The sequence below is a fragment of the Pinus tabuliformis genome, chromosome 2_2 (assembly GCF_031772625.1).
Source record: "Pinus tabuliformis cultivar Carrire ecotype Pingquan chromosome 2_2, CPIR1, whole genome shotgun sequence".
In the NCBI taxonomy this organism is placed as follows: Eukaryota; Viridiplantae; Streptophyta; class Pinopsida; order Pinales; family Pinaceae; genus Pinus; species Pinus tabuliformis.
In genome coordinates this window covers 71,804,542-71,826,285 of record NC_142300.1, presented here as the reverse complement: position 1 = coordinate 71,826,285, position 21,744 = coordinate 71,804,542, and positions in this window count along the sequence as shown.

The window sequence follows — 21,744 nt, the reverse complement described above, 5'->3', positions numbered from 1 at the left end:
CACACTTTTGAGCATTTTTAATGAAAGAGGCCCTGCATTGGAAGCTGGACCAGGAGATGTAGCCCAAGAGAGGGGTGAACTCATTTATCATGCTTTTGTGTTATGTGTTTCAGATATGCTTATTTGTCTTTGTTTGACTGTAAAATTTGGTTAAAATTTACTTGTTTATGTGTTTAGTAAACTGATCCTCTACCCAAAACACATATAAATTTAACTTGCAAATTGTTAAAAATCTTCAAGTTTACACATACAAATCATTTTGGTATTAGAGCACAAGGTTTTTGTGAAGATTTGATTTGTTTGCAAGTGTTTTTCTTATGCTTACAAGGTTGAAGCTTAAAAGAGGAGAAGGAGAACTTGTGGAGCCAAGATCTCAAATTGTTTCAAGGAGAACAAACACTCCTCAAGCTTCAATAGTCATGGCACATGAAGAAGGTCCTGAAGAGATGTTTGAAGATGAGAAGACTTTTAGAAAAGCATTCTTTGAGATGTCAGAGATGGTTAAGGTTCTGTATGAGGAGAGGAATTCCAGACTGTATGGAGAGAGCTCAAAGCCTCCAAAAGGATATGGAGGAAAAGGAGACAAGCCTCCAAAAGGGAATGGAGGGAATGGTGACAAACCACCACCTTCACCTCCATCATCATCCTCATCCTCATCTTCATCCTCATCTTCAACTTCTTCTACCCTTTCACAAACACATCCAAATTCCCCAAGGGGTCATGGTAAAACTCCTTTGCTTAAGCTTGATATTAAGTTTGAATTGCCTATGTACAATGGAGAGGTAAATGCAGAGATATTAGATAATTGGATTTGTCAAATTGAAGTGTATTGCAGGATACAAAGAATCAAAGATGATGAAACCAAGATTCAACTTGCTTCTCTTAGATTGGAAGGTGCAGCACTAATTTGGTGGGAAACCAAAACTCAAGAGGACATGAAGAAACATGGTAAGGTTTTATCCTCTTGGAATGATTTTGTTATTGCAATAAGAAGGCAGTTTTATCCATTAGCATACATGCAAAAAGCTATTATGGATTGGCAAAACTTTAGGCAAGCTAAAGGGAAAAATGTGCAATCTTATACTTGAGAATTTAGGAAAAGAGCTTTGCTTTTGGGCATAGATTTGTCTTCACAAGATACTTTTCTCAAATACATTGGAGGATTGCATAGTTATTTGAGACATACCATTCTCATGTTTAACCCTATAAAACTAGATGAAGTTTGTGTTCATGCAACTCATTTAGAGGCAAGAGGGAAAAATGTTTCTGAAGAAACTAGTGAGAGTTCCTTTGAGTCTGGAGAAAAAGGAAAGGGTAAGTTTAAAGGAAAAGGGAAGAAGAATGCTACCATCAAGATGGAGAAAGAAAAACTTACATGTAAACATTGTTCCAAAGAAGGCCATGATGAAGATCATTGTTGGAAACTTCATCCAGAAATGAGACCCAAAAAGTTTAAGGACAAGGAGAAAGAGAAGGCAGTTGCAACTACACAACATGATTTAGGTTCAGATTCTGGATGAAACAAAGATCACAACCATGGGTTTGAAAGGTAAGGACATTGCAAGTACTAGTTCTTCAAATTGTCTCAATGAAACTCAAGATGAAAAAACAAGAATAGAGCTTTTCCACATTAGAGTTATTTCAAAACATACCAAGATAGATACATTGTTTGATAGTGGTTCACAAGAAAATCTTATCTCATAAGACATTGTCAAGAAGTTGAATTTAGAAACCATTCCTCATCCTAAACCTTATCCTTTAGGTTGGATATGTGACAATGCAAAATTGCATGTGACAAAAAGATGTAAATTGAAATTTGCAATCACTGCAAACTTTTTAGATGAGGTAGAGCTTGATGTAATTCCAATTGATATATGTGGTATTGTTTTGGGAAGCCCATATCTATATGATAGGAGAGCTAATTTTCATCACCATGAGAACAAATATCAATTGTTCAAAGATGGGATTGAGTACATTGTTAGAGCACACAACAATAAGTTGAATGCATCTCTTGTAAATATGGGACAAATGAAGAGGATTGTTAATGCTAGTCAGAACTTTGCATTGTTAATGATCAAACATGAAGGTGTTGAGGAATCTAAAGCCTTTCAAGGATATGAATCAAGTTTGAAATCTGATTTCATTGATGTTTCTAATTCATGTGATAAGATGTTTCAGGAGTCTAACATGTTGCCTCCTAAAAGAGGTAAACAAAATGAAGTAAATTTGCAGTAGCATGCATCATTGTTGAACATTGGTGTGAACAAGATGCCAGTGTTAGAGAGTGCAGAGGTCAAAGAGAAAATGCAAAAGCAAATTGACAAAGAGGACATTGGTTCCAAAACTTCTTCTTGTGGGTTTCATAATGTGTTGGCTTTGAAAAGGGATGGTGCATGGCGATGGCGATCACATTTGGTCAAGAGTTGAGCCAAGTACAAGGCTAGACATGGTAAGCATCGTCATGACGACAGTGTTCAAGGTGAGAAGAATTTGAGATTGTTTAAGTTTCCTTTGATTGGAGACTGAGGAGGGAATGTGTTTATTCCTTCAAAGGCAGTTTGTTGTTCTGCATATTCTGGGAAATTGCAGCAAGATGTCATCTATGACAACAAGACAAGGACTCCAAAATCAGGGAAAATGATGTATTTTCATGAAAATTTTAAAATGAACAATTCAGTGGATTGAGACTAGAAGGGTGAGGTAGTTGTACCATCATCTATTTATTGACAGATAAAGAGCTTTTGGAGGTCCAAAAGCTTCCAATGGGGAGGAGTGATCAAAAATCAAAAAAATTCTCAAAATTGAAAGTGTGCAGCAAAGCTTGAAACATGTATGATTGGATATATCTCGACGACCTGAATCCAACACAACTCGTTTCACTCAAATCTGACATCGGATTCTCCTGTTATCGTGTTTTGATCGATTTGGGAAATAACTTAAAATTTGAAAAATGGTTTGCAGGGATGCCCAGTCAGCATTCAGTATGTTGATTGGGCCATGACTTGGCAGGATGACTGGGTCCTTCATCGGCCATTGGTTGGTCGACATTTCACATCAGCTGATTGGTTGAGGCATGGTTTATTTTCATTGGTTGAATGTTTGTTGTGGTGGCCCAATGAGGGAGTGCCACGTGGGCCAACTAGTGGCTTCCACATGGCATCCTCATGGCAAACCAAAATTATGTATGGAGGCCAAATATCCCATGGGGAATCGAACACCAGACCTCGCATAGACCAGGAGAGACCTTTGCCAACTCCGCTACAATGTTACTTGACAATGATAAAAGAGCAGATGTATTTAAAGTTCAATGTTGGCATGGTTGGGGGTAGGGTCGGGCTAAACCCTAGCCCTGGTCACCGTGCCCAAGAGGACCAAGGGGCAGGACCATGGGCGAAGGCTTAGCCCCAACCCCATGGTCATGGCGCCCACCACGAACCATACATTAGAGTAAACCCTAGAAACTGCAGGCAGAGATGTTGGATTGGGGCCAACCAAAGGCCATATGGAAGTCTATACGACCACCGACGGAAGAGCGGGAGGAGCTAGCAGCTAGGCACTTGCAGTAGGGATCAGCCTCGCGCCATATGGCCGCCAAGTGACGTCACCGCTAGCAGATGGAGTGTGTAGTCCTCAGAGCAGAATTTAAGCGCTAAAACCCAGTTTTAATGGAGCGTGATATGATCATGTGTCATGTGGTTGGGGGCTTGGTCGACGGGGGTGGGTAGTTAGCCTTCGCCACTGGGCACATGGCCCCCATGTGGCCCTAATTTTTTAGAACTGGGAGCTTAATGGCAAAGTTATTCGTCCTACAATTTCCCCGTCGAGTGGGAATGTAAGCCAGGTTTGCGCATCGTTTCCGCATTTGGGGCGCTCAAGCCAGGTTTGGGGTGAATTGTAGGATCACTAGTAAAAAATTTGGGAAAATGAAGAAATAGTCAAACTTTTCTCAATTTTTGGCCAAATGAGGTGCAAAAAGAACCAAAATGGGGGTTTTTTACAGTGTTGGATCCATTGGAGACATCAGTTCTGCTATTTGAGTTGTGTAAATCATGTAAACACACTTTTGAGAATTTTTAATGAAAGAGGCCCTACATTGGAAGCTGGACCAAGAGATGTAGCCCAAGAGAGGGGTGAACTCCTTTATCATGTTTTGTGTCATGTGTTTTAGATATGCTTATTTGTCTCCGTTTGGCTATCAAAATTGGTTAAAATTTACTTATTCATGTGTTTAGTAAATTGATCCTCAACCCAAAACACATATAAATTTAACTTGCAAATTGTTAAAAAAATATTCAAGTTTACACATACAGATCATCTTGTCAACAAATAAACATTAATTTCAAATTTTTCCTAGTATGATTTCGAAATCTGAACAGATTTTCTATTACAAAACTCTACAATTTGAACAAATTTGCTAGTGTAATAACACTGAACAAAAAATGAAAATACATGAGAGTCATCATATAAAATTTTCAAGGTTTTGCTTGTGCTAATAAGTGTTATGTACTAATAGGTAAAAGTAACTTGATCCAAAAGCTAAAATTCCTTACTTGATGAATTCCTTTAGAACTTTTTCAATTTCTTGGTATGCATGCATTTACTTATCATTTACCTCTCCATTGTCATGTTTAATTATTCGTTTGGAAAATTATAATAAATGAAAGCCTTGATTATAGATTTGATTCCTGCAAATGTAATTCATTTTTGTATGTCTGGCAGAAATGAGCCACCCGCAATGACTTGTACTATCTTCTAGTAGATTTTTGTGCGTGTACATCTGTTATAGACATATTTGGGCACTGCAACCCCAATCACATATATCCATAAACCAAGGGCCTATAAACCCCTAAAAGTGTTGTTTCATACCCTAAAGGAACAAGGTCAGCTGATTACATCATTTCCCAGAAGTTCTCCCTGAAAAACTACTCAGAACTAGTCAAAACTGGACCATACAGACTGCTCCATGCATAGGGTGCGATGCATCTCACCTATTACACACAGGGGGTGTGAAGCATAGTGGAAAGCCCTTCTGTAGGGTGCGATGCATCTCACCTATTACACACAGGGGGTGTGAAGCATAGTGGAAAGCCCTTCTGTAGGGTGCGATGAGCGAGAGCAGACAAATGGCAGAAGCAGTTTGCTAGGTGGAAACTCAAAGAATCTTCTAGAAACTGCTCATATGACACTTGCCTCTCTGAATTCGCCCAGGGATGAGTAAGAGATCATGAAATCTCCAAGTGGAACCAAGAACTATCAGTGAAATGACACTAATCAAAATCCCAAAAGCTGACTCACTCTCCTGCAAACATTTATATATGGATCCCTCATCCTAGAGATCCAAAAGGCTAGAATTTTGTAATTTGCAAGGAAGTGCTGTTGGTTTCTCGTTGAAGACATTGTTGGGTGATCTTGCTTTGTATGAGGTGAAGAGGGCTTTCATGTTGGGAGGATGATGCTGGATCAGACAGGCTGGTTGTAATCCTCTCTTCTACTACTTCTATCAATAAAGCTATTTGATTTTTCCTCCATATGCTTGTATATCTCTGAATCTTGTATTTGTATATGCATTTGTATGGTTAATGTACATCTGATCCTACATTATTTATGGTTATAGATCTCTATGCTTTGATGGTATTTTGCTGCCTTGACTCTATAGGTGTTCTTTGAAGTGGGACAAGTGAGAAAGGAGTGGCGAAAGCTCTATCAAGGGAGAGAGGAAACGAGCAAGGAGACTAGTGAAAGACTGAGGTTGGTACTCTCTGCTTCTCTCTCATCTATCTCTCATAAAGGAAAACACAAGTGACTTTAGTTTGTTTGTTTCTAAGATAGCTACTCGTCTTAGTGGGACTAGCAGCTCTGAATGGACACTAGTTTTCCCGATAAAAAAATGGCAACTCCACTGGGGAGCAAATAGTTTGTTTGCTTTGTTACTGTTGTTTGCTTTATAAACCACAGACAGAGCCTGAAGTTAAGCCAGCTAGCCTTTGAACTGCTTTTGCTATGCAATTGCAAAGTAGATCAATGTTGCTTCAGTCAATCTCCGGGTTGGTTTATGAACTAAACATCTAGCTTGCAAACATCCTAAGTGCCCTAGTGGTAGCTCAAATAACCTCATTAGATCAGCCCCTATACTTTGTGTTTACTGACAATCATTAGCTCAGCCTAAATCCCTGAACTTAGCTGCAAACTGTGAGTGAAAACCAAACTCAGTCTCATCCTTGGACCATCACACTGTCTCTTCTTGGAAATCTGGATGCATCACACCTCCCATGTGTTGCAGGTGAGATGCATCCATGCTTCCCTGTGCGATGATTGACTAAGACTGTTTCTGCCTCCAGAATTTGGTTTTTTCTTCATTGTCTTCAGCTTTATTCAGTATTTTTATTGTCTATGATTAGTATATCTTTGTTGAAACCATCTTCCTTTGCATTATTCAACCTCCATCAAAAGGAATTGTGAATGTTTTTTTTTTTATGTATTTTTCATCATTTACAGTTCTCCTTTGCAAATAGTAGCTTGATCGAACTGTCGTCTTTTGATTTGAAAGTGTCGCAAGTGTCATTTTCAGTCAAGAAAAAGAGTGTCGCAAAGAATTCCTCTTTTAGATAGTTGATTACACTTTTGCCATTGTATTTGATTTGAATTAATAGTATTTCAAGTGTCGAAAGCAGTTTTAAATTCAAAATCGCAAAGTGTCGTCTTGGTCTTACTTTCGTTTTTTGAAGAAAGAATTGTTAGTACTATCACTTTGAAAGAAGATAGTTCAGATCTATACTTAGTTTTCTTTTTGTCATTCTCACATTAAGGAAACTGAAAAAATAATACATGCATGTGCATTTGCATTAAGACTGCATGCTGAAGTTGATTTAGGGAAAGTGCATCTAGTGTGTGCTCTCTGCTCCTATGTTGAAAGAATTTCATCTCTCTTTCCTTAGTAGCTAGGATTTTCATTGCAAAAAGAAAGTAAATGACTGTTTATAATCTTAGATTGCATATTTAGGAATTGTATATCTACATCACGCGGTGAACCTTAAAGGCAAACTTCTTAAGAAAGATCAACTATAAAATAAACCTCAATGAACATAAAAACGCTTTGGAACCTAACGCAAAACATTTAGAAGTCTAGGTTAGAGACGTATTCCGGTGTCGTAAAGCCTGGTAACTATCGCTTTCATCGTAGGTTGGGTGATTCCTCCTCTTTGAGATGACAAGTGTGAGTACGGACTTGTGCTCCCACGTACCGTCGAGTATATATTGGGAGACCACAATAGGCTACATCCTTTATTCTTAGGAAGCCGTGTCTGTCGCCCTATCGATCACAATGTACTGAACACAACATTCAGGAAGATTGACTGCCATACCATAAAAATTATTCTACAGTTTTGTGATTGGTTTGGTAATCACTTTGTCTAGATTTCCAGAGTAGTCACTTTCGTTCCTTTTCAGACTCCCTAAAAGAAAAGGTCCATCTAAGCACTTGTCACTTCAGGCTCATTAAAAATCGAAGGCGACTAGAGTCATCTTTAGCTTTTTCTCGACTCTTAAAAATTGAAAAAGCAAGTTGTGTCAAAGCGTCATAAAATTTATTTTAATCAAAATAACGTCATTGTTCCCTTGTTGGTCTTAGGTTGAGAAAATGGAGTCTACCAATCAAGGATTTCCTCTTGGGGGGAATCTTAGTCGCTTCTCCTCTTGGGGGGATGTTGGTGCTCCACACATGGCTACATTGTCCCTTCCAGGACTCACAATTGGCCTGCCAGTATGGCTTTTCTCGACCTCTGTCATTCAAAACACCACAATTCCTCAACAATCAAATCAACAATTAGATGACCCTGAAGTTGCTCCCCCACCTTCTACTTCATTTGTTTCTCCCTCTCCTTCTTTCTCTTCACTTGGCGAAGCTAGTAACGCTAAAAACCAAGTAACTGAGAAGAAGAAGAAAGGGAAGGAGAAGAAGAAGAAGAATCCAATGACGAAAGGGGGCAACCATGCATCATCTGGTGAAAATCCACACGTTGCACCTTCCAAACCTAAATCTCCATGTGTCATTTGCAAGGGAGACCACTATCATCGAGATTGTCCCTGCATCCCACAGATCCTGAGGGACTGGTCTCCCTGCTTGCACAATCCGGTGTCTTCAACCTCTGACGATCACGTTGAGAGCACACCATCAACTAGTGAAAACGAAGCCAATGGAAAGAAAGGAAGATCTAAATTTCCTTGTAGATTGTGTGAAGGAGATCATGTCCTCCATCGTTGTCCTTTCCTAGACGAAGCTAAAAGAGTCTTGGATAACCACCCTGCGTCATCACATCGACTTCCTCTTGGATACAAGAAACTCTTGCCGAGTGCATCGCTAGTTGAAAAACCGACTGGCACACCATTGTTGTCGGTTGAAGCACCTATCATTGAAGATAGACCCTCTGAGTCCACACCGGACCAAAGTCAACAGGTCGAGACGACAGTCAACCCAATATTGTCTTCAGAAGGTCCACCTTCAGATGATACTGTCACCAAAGAGAATGAGAATGACACCGTTCATATTCTTTTCGTAAACATAGAATCCGATGAACATGGGGGCAATCTACCCATTCCTCTACCACAAGAAGGAAGTTCATCAGAGATTTACCCGGCAGTTTATTCGGTCCCACCTCCAAGCAATCTAGTCGTTTCCTTCGATTGGAATCTACTAGGCAGACCCCACCTACCATCTAATTTACCATTCCGAATCATAGTACAAGCTTACAGAATGATCATGGTCGGTACTATTATAGATGAAGGGGCTTCTGTGAGTATCCTTTCCTCAACTGCTTGGAAAGCGCTTGGTTCGCCATCACTTCTGCCTGAGATTCAAAATTTGATAGGCTTCAACAAAGGAACCAATCGACCGTTAGGGATCCTTCCAAGTTTGCCTATAACTTTGAGAAGGAAAATTGTTCATCTAAACGTGATGGTAGTCCAAGGACCTCTAGATTACAATCTACTCCTTGGGCGTGACTACATTTATAGCATCGGAGCTATCGTTTCCTCACTCTTTCGAGTGATTTGTTTTCCACACGAAGGCAGAGTGGTCCACCTAGTTGACCAAATTTCATTCCCTGGTTCAAACACAGCTATTAGTCAAATGCCATCCCTAACTGGTCTTTTTGTACAAGGAATGTCTAATCAATTTCCAGTCCGTCCACCTGATGATCGTGAGTGATTCGGTGATTGTGACTGAAACCCAGGAGGCATGTGCTCTGGTCTGCTTCAGCTGAAAACCCCCGGATATAAGGTGGGTTTCCGCGTAGGAATATGACTAGTTTGACAATCCTGTCCATTTAGGAAAATGGATCAGACTGGAAAAGGATTCCCCCGTCAAAGGTTATGTGATTGGCACTAACAACAGTCACCTTTGTCCATTTCGATGGACATCGCCAAGGAAGTGTTTTGTCTACAACGCAGATGGAACAATCTTGCTAATGCGAGAACTTCCATATGGTGACCTGGAAACTCTACTTTATACCTGGGGGCATGCAAACCTTTTTGCATGCAAGTGAAAAGCGACCATTTATTTTCTTAGTTTGTAGGCTCTTAACCCTTTAAACTCGTAGGTTGGTCGTTCCTAGCTTGCATAACGAAAGGCTCAGGAGCAAAGTTGCGCATGGGGCAAGCTCCCTAAAAAATGAACCTATCGATGAGACATCCTTATTATACGACTAACACGAGCAGTTTTATGTGAAGTTCAAGCTTGTTAAAAAATAAACCTAGCCATGAGCAGTTTTACGTTCAAGCTCATTAAAAAATAAACCTAGCAATGAGTAAATGTTCCCCCAAAGTTTAAGCTCATTAAAAAATGAACCCACCTTAAGTAAATAATCTTTGCGATCGCATAATTATCAGCTTTTGAACCTTGGTCGTGTTCTTACCATCACCTCCACTCTTTTTTAGCCGATCATACGCCTCCATTTGATTGTTTACCCTTTTGAGGAACAACTGCGACGAGTGATTCTATTAGCCACCTTCTTTACACTACCGTGATTGAAAAGTTCCAAACCTTACCTGGAACCAGTTGCTATCCAAAAACATCACTAGTTCCTCAAAAAACGAGTCTCCTTTAAGTTCTTTTCATCTAACTCGTAAAATATGAAAAGATCGCCAAGCAATTGGCCTCTCCAGCTCGTTCAAGCGATCGGAAGTGCCATCCCTCCTCTAGATTTTAATCTTTTTGGACCCGAGGGATTATTACACAAAAAGATCGAGCGCTTGTCTTGTTCGTCTCGTTAAAACTATCGAAAAAGTCATCCCTTTCGTATTATTTTATACTTTTTCAAACTTAAGGGATTACGTTATGAAAAAGGACCACAAGAGTTGCCTTTACGTCCCATTTTAGACTCTCTAAAATTGAAAAGGATTGAGTTATCTTTTTCGTTAAACTCGTTAAAGCAATAGCAACAAAGTTGTCCATGTAGACAAGAGCGAGTTTCACTGTCGCTAAGCTCGTTAAAACATAGCGACAGGTTTGCCCGAAGGGAAAATTATAGAACAAGCATATGTTATCCTTCTCAAGCTTGACAAAAATAAAGAGGTACTAGTCAGCAATGATTGGGGAAAAAGGGAAGAAAACTTGAATAGCTTCATTGGTAGCAGGTTGCTCTTGAACATGAAACTTTCACTCCGTCACCACGATTGAGTCGGGTTGGGTTATTCCATTCACCAGTCATATCACCATTGGTCCACCGTACCATCCATTTTGGGGTTAACGCTACCAATCCATTTCAGTGTCGCTGATATGTTCAAGAGAAGTCGCTCAGAGAATTCACCAACCTAGCTAACACCTCATCTGATGCAATACCTTCACTCTCCATTTTTCATGACCGCCACCCTGAACCTTATATCATCATATCGTTTTCACCTCCACAAAATCATTTGCTCCGTTCTGTGTCGTAGATGTGGGATTCATTAAGGCCCTCCTACGACGGGTCACTTCTTGTCGACATCAGCTCATTATCCAAGAAGTTGACTTAGGAACAACCCTTTCAGTACTTTGAAACTTGCATGCCTCAATGGCAAGTTTCTCACTTCCGGCCACAGGTTTACATCAATGGCCTTCGACTGAAAGATTTTGCGTGGTGTTCGACATCAAATCATGTATTCACACCACGTGAATATTACTGTAATACCTTGAGGGTCATTATCATTATCGGTGATTCCTCTCGCACCTGTTAACGGTTTACATCATTGGCTAGTAATCAGGCGATGTCTTTCCATGTTCGACATCAGAACATCTTCTCACATGGATCGAATTGTACATCGGGCGAAGATTGAACGAGTTTGAAGACCCCAAATCTAGTTTCATCCATCCGGGCTGTGATATATTCAGGAAAATAAAGACATCAAATATACATCATTGCTGCACAGATAATCATCCAAACTAAGGGATGATGGCTCTACCAGAATCATCAGTCTGCCACATAGACAATTGTCTGTCTTATGTACATGAAAATGAATTTATAAAGGTGTGCATGGGAATGCCCGCCTCAGCTAGATCATGAAAATATTATGAAGACAATGTATTGTATTTTATCTTATTACAGGTCACCTTCCAGTTCGAAAAACCTCAGATCCTCATTATAAAGCATTTCACCCGACATCAAAAGATTTACGACCTCATGCTTTAGGGGGCAACTGTTATAGACATATTTGGGCACTGCAACCCCAATCACATATGTCCATAAACCAAGGGCTTCTAAACCCCTAAAAGTGTTGTTTCATACCCTAAAGGAACAAGGTCAGCTGATTACATCATCTCCCAGAAGTTCTCCCTGAAAAACTACTCAGAACTGGTCAAAACTGGACCATACAGACTGCTCCATGCATAGGGTGCGATGCATCTCACCTATTACACATGGGGGGTGCGATGCATACTGGAAAGCCCTTCTGTAGGGTGCGATGAGCAAGAGCAGACAAATGGCAGAAGCAGTTTGCTAGGTGGAAACTCAAAGAATCTTCTAGAAACTGCTCATATGACACTTGCCTCTCTGAATTCGCCCAGGGATGAGTAAGAGATCATGAAATCTCCAAGTGGAACCAAGAACTATCAATGAAATGACACTAATAAAAATCCTAGAAGCTGACTCACTCTCCTGGAAACATCTATATATGGATCCCTCATCCTAGAGATCCAAAAGGTTGGAATTTTGTAATTTGCAAGGAAGTGTTGTTGGTTTCTCTTTGAAGACATTGTTGGGTGATCTTGCTTTGTATGAGGTGAAGAGGGCTTTCATGCTGGGAGGATGATGCTGGATCAGACAGCCTGGTTGTAATCTTCTCTTCTACTACTTCTATCAATAAAGCTATTTGAGTTTTCCTCCATATGCTTGTATATCTATGAATCTTGTATTTGTATATGCATTTGTATGGTTAATGTACATCCGATCCTACATTATTTATGGTTATAGATCTCTATGCTTTGATGGTATTTTGTTGCCTTAACTCTACAGGTGTTCTTTGAAGCGGGACAAGTGAGAAAGGAGTGGCGAAAGCTCTATCAAGGGAGAGAGGAAACGAGCAAGGAGACTAGCGAAAGAATGAGGTTGGTACTTTCTTCTTCTCTCTCATCTATCTCTCATAAAGGAAAACACAAGTGACTTTAGTTTGTTTGTTTCTAGGATAGCTACCCATCTTAGTGGGACTAGCAGCTCTGAATGGAAACTAGTTTTCCCGATAACAACATCATGGGTAAGTGGAGAATGAGAGAGAAGTCATTAGGGATTGTGCCAAGAAAACTAGCAACACAGAATAGAAGACAATGAACTGGTTATTTGTGGGGTTGGGACTTGAATTCTCTTTGAAATCCAAATCCATTACAAGCATAGCTCTGAAAATAAATACAAATACACGAGAGTCATTGTGTATGATTATGAAGGCTCTACTTACACCAATGGATTCTTAGTAAAAAAAATTGGGTCAAATTAATATTATTATTGTTGAATTACTTACTCTATTAATTACTTAAGTTCTTTTTAAATTATATTTACTGGTTTGGTTTGCATACATTTACATATAATTAACATGTCCATTGTCATCCTTAATTTGTTTGGAAATTTCCAATTTATGATAGGCTTAGACTATAGATTTAAATTCCTGCAAATGTAATTCATAATTCATATGTTTTTAATGTATGGTAAAAATAAATGAACTGCAATGATTTGTACCTTTTGTCATATTTTTGTTCTTGCACTTTGTGGATAATTGGGGAGTGGAAGAAGAGAGGTAATTGGCCACTGTGTCAAGGAAAATAGCAGCGCGGGAGAGAAGAGAATGAAGTGGTGGTTGTATAGTTGGGATTTGAACTTTCCATGAAACCAAATTTGTTATAGGAGTAGCCCTGAAACCAAATACCAATACAATAGAGGCATCTTGTATGATTCTGAAGGTTCTGCTTACAGGGGTAGGTTCTTTGTACTGACAGGTAAAAAAATCAACCCAAATTAATATCATTATTGTTGACATTGCTTGTTCCATGAATTTGGTTTGTTTGTTTGTTTGTTTGTTTGTTTGTTTTTTTGTTTTGTTTTGTTTTTTTGTTTTGTTTTGCTTTTTTGTTTTTTTGTTTTTGTTTTGTTTTTTTGTTTTGTTTTTTTGTTTTTTTTTTTCCATTCTATTGACTTTCTTGGTTTTGAATGCGTTTATTTATCATTTACCTATCCATTTTCATTGTTGTCCTTAATTATTGGTTTGGAAAATTCCAATCCATGGAATGTTTGGATTATAGATTTGAATTACTACAAATGTAAATCATATATATATATATATATATATTTATGTCTAGTAGAAGGGAACCACCCACAATGACTTGTACCATCTTCCGACATATTTTAGTGCTTGCACTTTGTGGGTAAGTGGGGAGTGAATCCCTCTACAATTGTTGCAAACTCTATTGCTTAATCACCTCACTAATCATGGGATACCCATTGACCTAAATACAATTGTAGAACAACTTTGTTTCAGAAATTTTACTTCGCAAGCCTCATATATATTTCCTCCACATTTATTTTTGTGAGGACAAACCTTGTTCTAGTTCTTAATTTGTGATGGCCCCCATATTCAGGTATATATATATATATCTGAGGATGAACCTTGTTCTAGTCCTTAATTTGTGATGGCCCCAATATTTAGGTACCCATAATTAGTCACATAATTAGTCACAGTAGTTGTTTCATGTTCTGGCAAATTTTTTAGCTTGCACTTTATTGGTAAGTGGAGAGTGAACTCTCTACAATTTTTGCAGACTTTGTTGTTTGACCATCTCACTAATCATGGATACTAATTGCCTTAAATACAATTGTAGGATAACTCTATTTCAAAAATTATACTTTGCAAGCCTTAGATATTCTTCTTCACATTTACTTTTTCAATAGTGAACCTCGTTTCAATTCTTAGTTTATGGTAGGCCACAACATTCAATTACTCATGCTTATATATGGAGAGAGATAGAAATTGTTTTTTTACAATTCAATATTGGTAAAAGAATTAGTCACTATGGTTGGTGAATAATTTAGGTCTCATTCGTCCATCTTATTTTATGTTCTAGAACATTGTGAATAGATTTAATGTTAGCGAATATATCATGAGTTGAATTCAAACTTATTGTAAGTGAATATATCATGAGTTGAATTCAAACTAAAATGGGTGAATGATGCGAAGCCCATTGCATCAATTATCCACCATCCCTCAAACCTTTGTCCCGACTATGAGCCACCCAGTTGTTAATATTGGTTGCCACCTTGAGACCAAAACTATGCACTTTCACTTCCCTATCATTGTGGCATGTTGTTCTCTTACCTTGGTGTTGAAGAACTCACTTATAAACACGATAATAATGTAGATATCTTATCTTGGAAACCTTTTTGACAAAACCATCTAGAAATGGCTATGTTTGGCTTTTTTTGTTCTTTAGGAATTATTACAAATAGAAGTTATAAACTCGTAGATAAAATTTTTGTGTATTATTACTCATAGGCTTCACATTCTTAGTCTTTCTCTATTTGCTTTTGTTCCACTAGTATCAAGAGCTTTAAATTTTTCATGGGTAAATCTATTTAGGCCCCTTTTCACCTTTGATTGGTTCGCTTCCTTGTTGATGCGACTTGGAGAAGCATGTGAGTGGACCCATGCCAATTGAAGGGAGCTCCCTAGTGAATTGTAATGTGAACAAACACATAAGAAAAAAACATATTTTTATTCAAGTAAAAATTAAAATACATCCAATTTGTGTAAAAGCACCTATAGCATAAGGATAGACAACCACAAAAAATGGATTTGAGACGATTCAACAAAGACTATTACCTATTCTCCTTAAATATATGTCCACAAAAATAAGTGATCAATAAGCATCTAGTCTACGAAGACAAAAATAAGTGATCAATAAGCATCTAGTCTACGAAGACTTTATATCAATTAATGTCACACACACACACACACACACATATATGCACACAACACAATAAATTTCGCTTGATTTCAAATGTTTTGTTCATGATGATATCTCGTTAGGTGCTCAATCTAGTATGATTGAATTCCCATAGGTGTCACTTAGACGTTTACTATGTTCACCTTGGGGAGAAAGGAAAAAAAATAGACATATTTCATACTCCTTAGAAGGAATATAGTTCAATAACTCACAATTTGTTCATTTCATTAGGGTAAGTTGGATTAGAATCCATGTCCAAATAGGCCCCTTAAAATCCATTGAATATACATATATCTCTTATGAAAACATTAAAAACCCCATTTGAATGAAACAAACAATCCATCCATGAGTGTGTTAGTGCATCATCGAAGATATATAGTCAAAAGCACAAAACTTCTTTGTCATAATGAATTTGGACCACAATCCTGCTTGTTGACACCCACTCTCCTTGAGTGCATTGGCCACCCACCCTTATTGGATTGTTTAGGCTAAGGGCTTGTGACAGTGTCACCGACTCACCACTCATCTGTGAAAGCTATCTTATGTCACAGTGTCACCTACAGAACAATGAAAGTGTTGTTTCAACTAAAATATGCGCCAAATATCCAGTGTTCAAACAGATCACTTAAAATCTCTAAAAGATCTAGCTCATGAAAAATGACATCTACCGCCATTTATGAAATATTAAAATGTTTTTAATACATCATGATGGCTTGACTACAAGCTCTCTACTGCAGACCCCCACATTGATTCCATGTGATTATGGTTGTGGAGAGGATGCGGAGGATATCCCATCTTACAGTTTTACTTTGTTGGCCATCTTATATGCCCCCTGAAATCGCCTTAGTCATATATCATATATACAAATGTTATGTCATGTTTGGGTCAAGGACATTTGATTTCAGAGTTATGGATATTTTATTGTGAGTGTTCCATGCAATTTCAAACCAAGATTTATGATTCAGTAAGTCATATATGTATTATGGTCATCTTGTTTTTTTTTCTTATGATAAATATGTGAAAATTTTTAACATAATTGTATTATTGAAGGATAATTTTTTAATCAAACCTTTATTGGTGAAGGGTTAATTTATTATCAAAACATCACTCTTGAAGGGAAAATTTTTAAACATAATGTTCCTTGATGGGAAGCATAAAGACCCAAAATGTCAAAACAAAATTGTTTGGCAGGTAAAAAGGGATCCAAATTCCAACCCTAGACATAGGGAAGGCAAGTGTGGGGGTGCTAATCTTTCATCCTAGAGGAATTCTAGAATGTAAGTATGCATGGAAATTATAACAAATAACTTAGCTAAAGCCTATGCACTTCTTTGAAGGTTTATTATTGCTCAGTCCTTTTCTCCTTGCTCACTAATAGTCATTAGAGACTCTCTAACTATAATAAGGCACGTGATCACAAGCCAATGATATTTGCTTAGAAGCAATCTTGGGAAGGATAAGATTTATTCTAAGCAACAATATTCAAGTGGAATAATACCATGTTAAGAAAAAAAAGGGTGTTTTATGTTCAACAACTTGACTTATGATCAACCTATCCCCTAAACAAGAGCTTAAGCCAAGAGTCATGTTATAAAGGAACCACACAAGACATGTGATCATCAACTTACAACATGTTGTATCATCGGAGGACATAAATCCACCACCACTTCTCATGATGGTCATATATGGTGCCACTCTTGATAATCAATTTTCCTGTCATATCCCACGCTACATTTGTGGGATTCTACTGTAGCCAACCATGGGGAAAGGTCATTCAAAATCATTTTTGGAAATGTCCTCCATCACTCAGTGAATTTCATTATTATCTAGAAATAACCTAAGTTAGAATCCTCCTTGTGGCTTGTCTCTTTCATAGGTCCATGGTGGTGTACATGCACCTTTTAGATGAATTCCTAGTTCTATGTCGTTCCCTTCTAGATCTTTTTTGACCAATTTTGTTTCAATTATCAATTATAGTTGTATGGGCTCTACAAATAAACATCGTGATGGAGATATATGGAAATAATTAACTTTTGATTTTGATGCCCTGCTCTACATGTAGATTTTGATATATTCTATTTCTCAAATAGGCATCAATTTCTACATCCTCATATGTTGTTTTTGCATCATTATACCATTGTTTATGTCTCAAAAGTGTCCTTAGGGCATCCTAGAAGTGTCCCCATAATGTCTTATTTTCATATTTATGTGCCTTTGGAGTCTTGTAAGAGCACCAAAAGGTGTAAAATCATCATTTTCCATCATCCCAATTGCATTTTCACAACATCTTTAGAGTACAATTAGTGTCTAACCAAGGATGGTAAATTTCCATATTATGTCTTTATAGCATCCTAGGTAAGTTAAGTTAGGAGGCTCACATGGGCTACATGTGTTGGTGTTCTCAAGGCCAAATGACCTTGTATAATCAATAGTGGTTCTCCTCTATGAAAGGTCTCAATTAGACCTTACACTATTCACAATAGGAAATCTATCTAGTTTATGGTTCGACAATCGTTTTATTGGTTTTAAGAGGTTTCACTAGTTGCAGACTAGTATATCATTTAAATTATATGTGTTTATGATGCAATAAATGAGATGCAATTATTTTGATATGCAAAATAATGGCCAACCTAAACTAACAAAACCAAGGAGGTAAACATAGCACCAAAATTATCATTACGTTATATCTCTAGCAAAAGCCACTAGGAAATAAAAGCTTAAATTTAATAATCATTTGCATAGCATAGAAGTTTGAAATTGAAAATTAATTACAGTGCTATGATCATGGAAAACAATTATGACCTTGACGATAACTCTCCATATTTCTCCTTTTTTAGAGGTTGTAATTGGTGGTTGTCTTTATCCCTCTTTCAAAAAGTGGTGTTATTAGTTACAACCATTTTTTGAAAGTTTAAAAATCACAAAAGCTTGTGACTATGATATAAATGTTGTAAACAAAACTTTGAAATTGACCCTTATACGAAAATGATTGCTACTGATAACACTCCTATTCTTTTTCGAGAAAATTGCAACTCATTTGAAACCATGGCCCTAACAACCAGTATGAAAAAAAGCCTTAGAATCGATCTTCAAATCAAAAAGTGGTGTTGCTAGTGACACCCACTTTTTTATTTCAAGGTTAACATCACAACTTGTTTCATGTAGGGAATTTGACAACTAGTGCTAGTGCAATATATAACGTCAAGATTAACACTCGAATAATAATAAAAAAAGTGATCCCTACAACATCATTTTTTAAGATTTTGACATAAAAATGTAAAAATAGTAAAAAATGATTTTTTTTTTCTTTTGTGGGGTAAATATTGTATTGCCTTTTAAAATTGGAATTTACATGGATATTTTAAAAACACCAAGTCAATCTTTCATGAGGGAAACTAGACCATAGCCAAAAGTGCACTCTTCGCATAGAAGCACAAGAGATCATGCTTAACAAAAGACTAAATACAAAATATATAACTAAAAAATGGGCTAGATTGGACTAGAGAGTGAACTCAATAGTCATAATGCAAAATAGACCTGAGCATAGCAAGGATAAGTTGAGGGATCAGAGTTAGTAGGGGAAACCTAGAGGGTCTTCAGTGTTTCCAGGGGTGCTACTTGATGGGGGAGAAATGTGGAGACACTGCTCAATGTGGCCCAATCATTGATCTATGTCCCTAAGGTGATGTTGAAGGTGCTTTGAAGAGTGTAGGATGTTAGCTCAGTGCTCGAAGAAATCCATCAAAATTCTACCTAGGAGGAACTTCAAATGCCAATACAGATCAATGGTGTACATGTACTGATTAAACAAGCCTTAGGTATGCACGTAGTCAGATTTTTTGAAAAAACAATCACTGGATTCTGGTGAAAAATATCTTTTTGGGCAAATTTGTCGCCTGAATAGACAACGACGTTTATTTAATGTTATAAGGATTGGTGAATGATAATATATAAGGTTCAATATATTTTGTTTTATGGGTTAATGGGTATGTTTCATGAAGAGGTGGTGTTGGTTGATTGCTTGCAATGTGAGTATGTTTGTTTGTTTGTTTTTCCTTTGTAGTAAAAGAGGTAAAAAAATATAATTAGCATTATTTTATAGTACTCATTTCATAATGTTTATCTATATATTTTATGTGGTTTAGTTTGCTTTGACAATGTAGAAACCTTTCTATTTGTTATTAGTATAATAGGGGCATTTGCATCCAACTATTATTTCTTTTTATGTTGAAATTGGGGAATGGACATAGGCAGGGTTGGAATTTGATGGGCATTTTGCTTGTCATAGGGCATTTTACTCGTAAAATATGTTTTAAATTTTTAAATGATTGTTCCTAGTGAAGTGTTTTGAAATGTGAAGAACATATTTTTGACGACTTATTTTGTTTGGAAAACATTATTAATATCCCAGGCACCATTCCACTAGCTCAGTGCTCGAAGCAATCCATCAAAATTCTACCTAGGAGGAACTTCAAATACGAATACAGATCAATGGTGTACATGTACCAATTAAACCAACTTTAGGTATGCCCAACATCTAGCACCTTTGTCAACCAAATCTGCCAAAACTTCTATATCTAAAAGCTACTACCGTCTGGGGGCCTCTTCTTGTTCCATATGAGCTAACTCCTCCTAGATGGGTCTTGGGGTGAGGTCCTGAAACCTGGCTATTGATTTGTAAAGAAAATTATGGACATGTGTATGTCCCCGAGAGGCTTGCTCTTGATAATAGGTAGCCCCTAGATGGGCTTGTGCTTGTTGACGAGGCATGTCAAAGGATTTAGACTTGGATACAAAAAGGGATGGCTGAAAAGTTGAATAGGTAGGTGTTGGACTCAAGGGGTATGCTATGTAAGGAGGGGGGCAGGGGAGCAATAGTAAAGAGTTAAATGGATCCAAAGGTCAATGACAGGGAGAACCACCAACCTCTTGTTATAATACAATGAGGGCACGAGAGTGGACGTGGAAAAATGGCGAGATTACCAAGGAGGTCAGTGGTAGGAGATGACATCCCATGGGATAGGGAGCAGGGGAGGGATACAGGGATGCAGGTATGGACGGAGAGGGCTACAAATCCTCAAGAGCGAACAAGGTAAAAATGATTGTCTGAATATTTCAAATATGAACTATGTAGAAGTTTCCCTGCCCGATGTTTCAGGTGGACACTCCACTCATCATCAAGGACCAGAAAGGAAATAGATGGTAAGCATGAGAGTTGATCTAACCTATAAGTAATGAGAGCAAAAAGACTAGAAAAATGGTCATAAGGATGGAAATATTAAATTAAATTATGAACGGTCATGAGAGATCAAAAAATTATAGTTAAAAGAAAATGTTTAATATAAATGGTCAAAGAAAGACATAACGAGGTAAAAATGGAATTGATAAATTAGCCCAAGGTTAGAATGATATATTTAATTTTTAATTAATATAAATATATTTATTTATTATTAGATGGTTAATAGCTTAGAATTTTGATTTTTGTACATATAAATAAAATTATGAATTATTATTATATGTATAATATTAAGATATTTTAATAAGTAAAATAGTAATACATATATGTGTACAAATACATATTAGTAATATTATTGATAAAAATATTTAAAAAGTTTGAATAATAGGGAAGGTTTTCTTTTAATATTAGATTATTAAAGTGTTTCAACTACACTCATTTTGCGGATAAACTAGGGTCTTAACTCAAATTTGAACTAGTTTGTTGATGTAAGTAATTTTTTTATAAAAAGATTCCTTGGCCTGCACCACTAAGTGGAACAAATTTTTGTTAGATTCCCCCCCCCGGTCGTGCCACAAAAGCCATATGATGGCATTACCAATAGAATGCTTAATGAAAATTGGATCTAATAAGGTGGAGAACTAAAAAATAGGGAGGGATGAGAGTACACATTTTATTAGGATAAGGTTCCCATCAAGGTGCATTCAATGAGGTCCCACTGATTAAACCTAGAGTTAAATTTGTGAGCATTACTTTATTGATGTTCCAACATTCAGGTGGCTTCCAGTGTTATTAATCACTCCTAAAACATAAGTGAAGAGATCTAAAACTACCTTGCATATGGATCCAATTATTAATGAAGCCCCACCTAAAAAAGGGGTATCATCTACAAACTGAGAATGGTTGACTTTTTAAACCCCTTATATGATTAACATGCCAAGAATATTTTTTGTCCTCCCTTCATGCTCAAGTCTTTTGCTTAAAGAATCAACCATTTTGATATATTGAAACAAAGATCGCAGGCATCTTTAGCTTACAACCTTGGATGCATGAA